A 9270-nucleotide genomic window follows, 5' to 3' on the forward strand; every position below is an offset into this window, starting at 1 on the left:
CCAAGGCATGGGGGCTGTTGGTCCTCTTAGCCTCGGAGGGGCTACAGTGCCTCCTGCTGGGGCCACAGAGGAGGGGCCGGCCAGGAGCCAGGACACCCAGACTGTTGGTCGAGATCTGGAAAGGTCATTTTCCTTTGCTGCTTCATTCCTTCTTTCATTCCTCTGTCTGGGGATGGAGGCAGTGCTCCATCTTTCTTTTGTCTTCACTGTCACCATCTCCACTGTGTCCTCACTCCACAGCCCCAGGAGTGAGTTCTCTCAAATTGGCCAGCTCCACCTCCCTGCCAAGCTCCTGGTTGCACTCCCTGGCAGGGAGAGGATGCAGCCTGAGGGTTGTCCCCTACCTGGCACTCCGCCCTGACACCGAAGCGCAAACTTCCTGGGGAACAAGGAGCCTGTGTGTCCTTGGTGAAGCTGGGCCCTCCCCTTCTCTTCCCAAACTCTGGCCTAGGGAGGTGTGAGGTGGCCTGGCACCACGAGAGGCCTCAGTGGAGGGGGCCGCACCACTGGATCCCCCTTCTCAAAAGTGATTCTTCCCAATAGGAAGTGGAACCAGAGCTCTGGCCACTGTGCGCCCCCCGCCACGTGTTGTGCCCCCCCCCCACCGCCCTTGGCACTTCTGTCAGGGCTTTATTTCTCACTGTTTCATTTAATTGAAGGCTTCAGGCTTCATTAAGGACTGTTAGCACATTTTCAAGGGTCTGATGAGCTCTGGCATTCTAATAGAGAGTTAAGTATTTTGTCATACTGGGAACCAAGTCCACGCACATACTCCAGGGCACACATAAAACCAGGATACTTAACCTAAGGTTTGTGGAAAACAAGATATTCCTTTTCCATCTGGTTCAAAAGGCAAGGGGCACCCTGGGTGTTCTCCAGTCTCCACAGAGCCCTTAGGCCGTGAGGCTGATGGAAAACGGCACCCTTGCTCCGCTCCCTCTCAGTCCACCTCGATTTCCCCACGGTACCCCAACCCCGAGAGACCTACCGGGCTCCTTCCTCAGCACCACAGCTCTTCAGGGACCCTGTGTTTTCTTGCCTGGGTCTTTTCCCTGCCTCCTGCTTGGCCTTTCAGGACTCCCGCCAAGCCTCATCCAGCCCATCCCACACACGGCCAGAGTAATCTGAAAACAGATTGAGTCACAGGCTGGTGTCTCTCCCTGGGGCATGCCAAGCGTTTCCTGAGCCTCCGCCACCACCAGCAACAGCCAGTCTGCAATTCCTGCCTTCTCCGCACCTCAGAACTTTTGTAACTGACTTAACACTCTGATCTTACTCCAGTGACCAGACAGTCATGTTTTGCAGGTACAGGTCTACAATCTATTTATGTTTTCACTCTTTAAGTTGCAAATTTAAGCTGCCTGTTTCCAGAAGTACTAAAAATGTTTGCTTCCTCGCATCTGCTTGTCCCTCCCCACACAGTCTTCACAGCCAGACCTAGCTGTGCTGGCTGGGTGGCACCCACCCTACGGCCTGTGCCCAAAGGATAGAGGTGGATGTTAAGGAGGTTTCTCTCACCCCAGCAGTGATTTGAAGGACAAAAAAAATTTTGATTACAGTCACTTCTTTTTGTACTGAAATTGATGTTGAAGAAAATTACTAAAATATTTTCTCCAAAAATTTTTCTAATGCAAATGCCGAAAAATGTGGGTTTCATTCATGATCTCAGTGTCTTCACCTGAGAATGGGGAGAGCTGAGGGTTAGAAAAGGTCCTGACGGCCCGACTGCAGTGATGGCTCCCGACCACAAGGGGGCGCTCTGCAGACAGCACTGCCTGTGGGAGGCAGCTCTGGGACCTCCCCACTTTTCCTCCCAGCACTTTGCTTCCTATAAGGTGGGCAAGGGCGAAGCGAGTCACCCAGGTATCCCTCATTCTGCCATGACTAGTGCTGGTCATCACCTTGTGACGTTTCTGCCGCAAGCTGCTGTACCCCCTGGGGTGGCTGCCGCTGCACACAGAAATTTCCCTCTTTAACCTTATATGGTGAATTGTTGAAGCTTTAAACTTTTGAAAAGCCAAGAACCCCAGTAAAACTAGCAGTCCTTAAAAATGGGAGTGAAGCCTCAAGTATATCTGATGGATTGGAATATGTGTTTCTCTTCTTTGGGATGAATATGGAAAGAACGTGGTGAGGCTACTATGAAGTGGGGATGCTTGACAGGAAACCCCCAGTTGGGAAAATTATTCTCAATGTTATGTTATAGTGATTCAAAATGGGTGTGAGCAGAAAAGTGCAGAGTCACTTTAAAGAGATAGCCCGGTTCTCTGGCCAGCAGGCCCTGCCTAAAACCCAAGTCTTGACACAGGAAGAGGGGCAGGCTGGTGGTGAGGCCCATCTGGCTGGTGGGGCAAGTTGGCAGGGAGTGTGGAGATGGGCATCTCAGATAGGCAGAGCCCACGTTTCTTGCTTCCTACCCACCCCCCGCCCCCCAACCCATTAAGAGCCTGAGTCCCAGCTGGGACTAGCTCATCTCCACATGACCTGGCTTCCTGCATGGGTCTCCTCCGGGAAAGTATGTGCTCACTAGATCCCTCCACAGCCTTGGCAGCCCTAGTGCTCCGTACCAGTGAGCCAGTTGGCTGGCTGGCTCCAGACGGCAGGGCAAGTGCTAAACGAGTCAGCAGGACCCCACAAAGTGGGGGCTTCTGTTTATCACAGCCGCCCTCTCCCAGGCCTTTCTATGGTTGGGGGGGGGGTTCAGATTTACAGCCTAGGATTCCATCTTGTGCCTGCCAAGTGCCACCTGTGTGACCCTGGACAAGTCAACCATCCTCTGTGACCCAGATCCTTGTTCTTTAAACAGGGTGACATGCACAGACTTACTAAGGAAATTGAGGGAATCTGCAGGGGAGTCCGGGTGCAGGAGGTGAGGCCCCTTAAAGACACGAGGTGCCAAGAGTCATTAGGACCCCTTCAGCCTGGTGCACTCCCTGCCCCCTTCCCACCCCGGTCTAAGCGGCTCGCTGCTCCTCCCTGCACATCCTTGGGTCTCCTCCCCAGCATCTTTGAGAACTAGGACTTATTTCCTTCCCCCCAGCCAAGTGCGAACCGCCATTGGGGTCCCTGCCTCTGGCAGGGCAGCGAGAACCGCAGGGCTGGGCCGGGAACGGAGAGAGCCCGGGTCTAGCTCAGCCCCGCCTAACGGCGAGCGAGGAGGGAAAGTGACATTACCCGTCCCGCGTGTGCCCCCTGGCGGGAGCGTGGCCTTTCGCAACTGACCCCTGCCAGATGGGTGGGGGCCAGGCTCTACTGCTCTTAAGTCTGAGTGACCTTGAACTATGCACTTTCCAACTCAGAGGTGTTCATCTGTAAAGCAGGGGTAATAATACTTGACTTGCCTACCTCTCCCTGTTGTGAAACTCCACTGAGTTAATGAATAACGTTCACCTGCCACTCGGCTCACTGTCTTACATGTATTGACTTCTACGGTCTCCTAATAATCCTACAAAGTGGTGACAACTGCCATGCCCATTTTACTCCAGGGAACTGAGGCTGAAAAGGTTAAAGGATGGAAAAATATTTTGTAAACTGCAAAGCACCAGGTAAGTATAATTCTCTGTCCCTCTATCCCTGAGTCTCTCTCTCTCTCTCAGTCCCTTTCTCTGATACATACACACACAGATGAGAAAGTTCCCAGGCAGTGAAAGGTACAAGGCCTCATGTGACAAGGTGGCACCATAACACAGGCTTTGTGCACCTGCCTCCAAAACATCCCAGAGAGTCATCTCTTTTCACATCCCAGGGATCCCAAACATCCAGGCATCCCGAAGTCCCATGTCATCCTTCCCAGGTGAAACCAGTGAGGGCTTTTCTGATGTGTAATCTGAGGCCCTTCTGTTGTGAGCTCCTTACTGTCCAGCAGCACTACCACAGTCCAACCAGTCCCTTATCTGGGTGCAGGTGGGCCAGGAAGGCACTGGGCCCAGCGAATGACCTAGAAATCCAGCCAGCTGAGACCTGCACATTGAGGAGTGACTTGTGCCTGGGGCAGGGCTGGTGGCAGGCAGAACAGTTAAGCAGGTCAGGGTTGTTTGTGATGCCACCCAGCCCCTGCACCTTCCCTTGCCTATAATCTGCTCTGGACTGAACTGATTTGGGGTTACGGTTTACCTTCTTAGTCAAAGGGGGCCTGGAACACTGAACAACGCTCAAGACAAAAAGGGATGCCTGTTGGGTGTGATGGCAGGAGGAGGACTGACATTTTGGGGTTGGGCTGACAGCAGCAGCAGGTAGGCAGGACTCCATCACACCCATTAGGCCACGGATACTCTGCCCTTAGGGAGTCAAGAGATGCTGATACGCATATAAAAAGCAAGGTTACCAAAGATGCCCCATTTACCATTCCAGAAGGGCCTAGACCACAGTTTCTGGCTTTCTTACCACACTCCCCTGAGAGATTTTGTTCTCACCTGACTTTGGCCATCAGCCTCTGTCTCCTGGGCAGCTCTCCTTGGTGCTTCACAATGCCTCTAACAGACTTCCAGGCCCCTCCAATCCAGAGTGGCCCTCCTCCCCTCTCCTCCGTCCACCATCCTGCCATCCAGGCACACATGGAGCATATATAACTATTAACCACATCCTCCAGAAGTCAAATACAAAAGATCAGTATCATTGTATGTCTACAACATAATGAAAAGATAATATAAGAATAACTGAACATTTTAAACACTTTTGAATTGATCAATAAAGATGCCATAAGGGGAATCAAAATCCTTAAAACTGAGTCATAATAAAAATACTGTATATTGACACTTGTGGGATATAGCTAAAATACTACTTGAGAAAAAATCCTAAAACCTTGCATTGGAAAAGGGGAAAGGTGGAAATTGAAAGCGCTAAATATTAAAGTTAACAAAATAGGAAAAGAAGAACAGAACTGACCCAAAGAAAGTAGAAATCATGAGAAACACTTTAGTGGAAATTTCTCAAATAAAAGAAAAAAGTAAAGAAATTAAAGAATTAAAGAAGCAGAAAACAAAGTATGTAGATCAACAGAAAACAGATAAATTTCTGGTGAAACTGTTTATGAGAAAAAAGGAAAATACACAAAAAACCATTTTAGGAGTGAAAAAAGGGGACATACTTAAGATAGAACAGAGATTAAAAAGATAGTCAAAGGAAATAGAATGCCATAATCTTTAAAGCTTTCAAGAAACATTCAGAAAAACTATTAAACAAAATTGACTTAAGGCATAATAGAAAATCTGAGTAGTCCTAGACCATTAAAAAATTTGAGTTCTTAGTTAAAATGTTTTCATACAGAAAACAAGAGTCAGGCAGTTTTATAGACGAGTTCTACAAAGCTTTAAAGAAATAGATACTTTCAGTCTAATATTAGTAAGTCTACTAATGGATTAAACCTATAAATAGATAAAGGGAATTTTAAAGAATATTCTCAATAGATGCAAAAAAATAATTTTGATACCTATTCAGATAAAAATATATAACAAGTAAGAGACAGAAAGACTAAGTATGCCCAATCATGAAGTGTTAGAAACATTCTTCTTACTTATATATTTATTGAAGTTTAGCTGATTTATACTGTTGTGTTAGTTTCTGGTGTACAGCATAGTGATTCAGTTATACATACATATGTATTCTTTTTCATTATAGGTTATTACAAGATTGAATATAGTGCCCTGTGTTATACAGTAGGTCCTTGTTATTTATCTATTTTATATATAGTTGTTTGCATCCACTAATCCCAAACTCCTAATTTATCCCTCCCCCACCCATTCCCCTTTGGTAACGATAAATTTCTGTTCTATGTCTGTGAGTCTTTTTCTGTTTTATAAATAAGTTCATTTGTATCATTTTTTTAGATCCCACATATAAGAGATACCATATGATATTTGCCTTTCTCTGTCTGACTTCACTTAGTACAATAATCTCTAGGTCCATCTATATTGTTGCAAATGGCATTATTTCATTCTTTTTTATGGCTGAGTACTATTCCATTGTTATATATAACACATCTTTATCCAGTCACCTGCCAGTGGTCATTTAAGGTGTTTCCATGTCTTGGCTATTGTAAATAGTGCTGCTGTGAACATTGGGGTGCACATATCTTTTTGAATTAGAGTTTTCTCTGGCTATATGCCCAGGAATGGAATTGCTAGTTAACTCTATTTTTAGTTTTTAAAGGAATCTCTATACTGTTGGCCATAGTGGCTGCACCAAACTACATTCCCACCAGCAGTGTAGGAGTGCTCCCTTATCTCCACAACCTCTCCAGCACTTATTGTTTGTGGACTTTTTGATGATGGCCATTCTGATCTGTGTTCAGTGATATGTCATTGTAATTTTGATTTGTATTTCTCTGATAATTAGCAATGTTGAGTATTTTTTCATGTGCCTCTTGACCATCTGTATGTCTTCATTGGAAAAATGCCTATTCAGATATTCTGCCGATTTTTTATTAGGTTGTTTATTTTTGTTGTTGTTGTTGTTACTGAGTTGTATGAGCTGTTTATTTATTCTGGAAATTAAGCTCTTGTCAGTCGCATCATTTGCAAATATTTCTCCATAGGTTGTCTTTTCATTTTGTTTTTGGTTTCCTTTGCTGTGCAAAACTTGTAAGTTTGATTATGATCTACTTGTTTATTTTTTGCTTTTATTTCTATTGCGTTGGGAGACTGGCCTCGGAGAACATTGCTGCAATTTACGTCAGAGCATGTTTTGCCTACGTTCTCTTCTAGGAGATTTATGGTGTCCTGTCTTATGTTTAAGTCTTTAAGCAATTTTGAGTTTATTTTTGTGTATGGTGTGAGGGAGTGTTCTAACTTCATTGATTTACATGTGGCTGTCCAGTTTTCCCAACACCACTTACTGAAGAGACTGTCTTTTCTCCATTGTATATTCTTGCCTTTCTGTCAAAGGTTAATTGACCATAGATGCGTGGGTTTATCTCTGGACTCCCTATTCTGTTCCATTGATCCATATGTCTGTTTCTGTGCCAATACCACACTATTTGGATTACTGTAGCTCTGTAGTATTGCCTGAAGTAGAGGAGGGTCAGGCCTCCAGCTTTGTTCTTTTTCCTCAGTATTGCTTTGGCAATTCTGGGTCTTTTGTGATTTCATATACATTTTAGGTCTATTTGTTCTAGTTCTGGGAAAAATGTCATGGGTAACTTGACAGGGGTTGCATTAAATCTGTAGATTGCTTTGGGTACTATGACCATTTTAACAATATTAATTAGAAGCATTCTTTTTCTGATCAGAAATGAGACAGGGATGCCCAGAATCACTATTTCCACTCATCATTGTTCTGCATGTCCTAGTTGGTGCAGTGTAACAAAAAATAAGAGATTCAAGAGTTAGAAAGGGAGAAACCAAAATGCCATTGTTCTCAGATGACAGGTAGGGTTGTACCTAGAAAACAGCACAAAACTGATGGACAAATTAAGAATTAATAAGGTAGTTTACCAAGTTGTGGGATCAACACACAACAATCAAGTGCTTTTCAAACTCTCTGGGAAACAGAAAATGAAGGAAAATTTATACTTGCCATTGTGTCAAAAAATAATATACCAACAATCAAATGAGCAAAAGCTGTGCAAGAGACTTATCATGCATGTAGAGCAGAATATGGAAACTAGACAAAGAAATGGGGCCCAGGTTGGCTGTGCAGACCTGCTCCACTGTCCAGTGGATCTGAATGTCAGGTGTCAGGTCTGTTGCCCTGGGGGGATGTCAGTTCAGGGTATTCCCCATGGAATTTGGAGGTGTAAGCCTGGTGGTACTGGGAAGACGGGAACTGACAGAGTACATCTGGCAGGCGCTGAGCTTGGGAGGCTGCTTGTTCTGGGGGTTAAGGACCCAGAGCTACTCCCTGTGCTGATACAGTCGCTGACGTCCTGATGCCCCAGTTGCTTTATTCATCTCTTGCCCCTTACCCTTCAGCGGCTTCCCCGACCCCTCTGAAAGGCCAGTGGTGCACGCTAACTAAGAGACTTCCCAGTCCAAGCAGCAGCAGGCGGCCTCTGTCCAGGCTGAGTCTCCGCTCCCTTGGAGACCTCACTTCTCCTTACCCAGAGCAGGGGTCTGCAGCGCTTTTCTGTAAAAGGTTAAGGGGGTAAATATTTCAGACTCTGCAAGCCATGTGGTCTCTGTCACAACTATCAACTAGCCAAAGACAACAGGTAAGTAAGTATGTTTCAGTAAAACTTTATGGACACAAATTCAAATTTCATATACTTCTCACATGCCAAAATATTATCCTTCTTTTGATTTTTTTCAACCATTAAGAAAACGTAAAAACCATTCTTATCCACAGGCCATATAGAAACCAGCGATAAGCTTGCCCTCTGCAGGCCATAGTCCATCAGTCCCTGCTTCCTCTGGATGCCTCCAGCAGCATAAGGTCGGGTGGGTCTTTGAGGCCTGGGTAGGATAAAAAGTCTCTTGGGAACATCTAGGGTTGCAAGTGCTGCTGGGAAAAGTAGGCTTCTGGAGAACCAGGGGTTTTTAAGCCATCTTTAATAGCCTTCAGTGGCTTCCCTCACCCTAAGTTAAGGTCAGAACTACTTAGCAGGGCCTTGTGGCCCTCTGTGACCTTACCCATACCTGCAGGGCCACTTTCAGCTCCTCCTGCCTCCCTCGAGGGCTCCTGGGCTATGGTCCCTCTGTCAGGGCTGTGCCTGTCTGTGCTTTCCCTGGGGTTGGGAGCCCTGAGCCCCCTTCCCCAGGCTGAGCTGGGAGACTCTGATGTGTCTCCCATACTGCTATGGTTCACACTTGGTCTGCTGCAGCTCCCCGTAGTGGGCTGAAGGCTGTCTTGTGCATGCCTCTCTGCCTCTCGCCACGCAAGGCTCACAGTTGGGGCTTAGTGAGTGTCAGAGAGCTGGAGAAGTTATCCTGGAAGACTTCCAGAAGAGAAGGGAGAATTTATGTGCTGGTGCAAGATTTGAGATTTTCCCATTAGAAACCTTCTGAGGAGTCTCTGTTCCTGACATTGGTCCACAGGAGTGATTCTTGCTTTGCTTTGGACTTGGGCCCTGGGAGGGGAAACAGCATCCCCACTTCATTTCTGGAGCAGGGAGCAAGGGAGTTAGTGGAGCAAAGGCTCTGAGCTGACCCACCTTGGGGTCATCCCTGAAGCCTTCCTCTCCCAGTTCCTAGAATGTGCAGACTCACTTCTACCACTTCACAGTCCTGTGAGATGTTGTCAACACTTTGTGAACTAGGGAGCAGACGTTTAATTAAGTAGGCCCCATGTGCCCAGAGGGAGGGAGGGTGCGTTGGAGGATGATGCTCCTGGTTTGCA

The sequence above is a fragment of the Camelus dromedarius genome, chromosome 19, assembly GCF_036321535.1.
Source record: "Camelus dromedarius isolate mCamDro1 chromosome 19, mCamDro1.pat, whole genome shotgun sequence".
In the NCBI taxonomy this organism is placed as follows: domain Eukaryota; kingdom Metazoa; phylum Chordata; class Mammalia; order Artiodactyla; family Camelidae; genus Camelus; species Camelus dromedarius.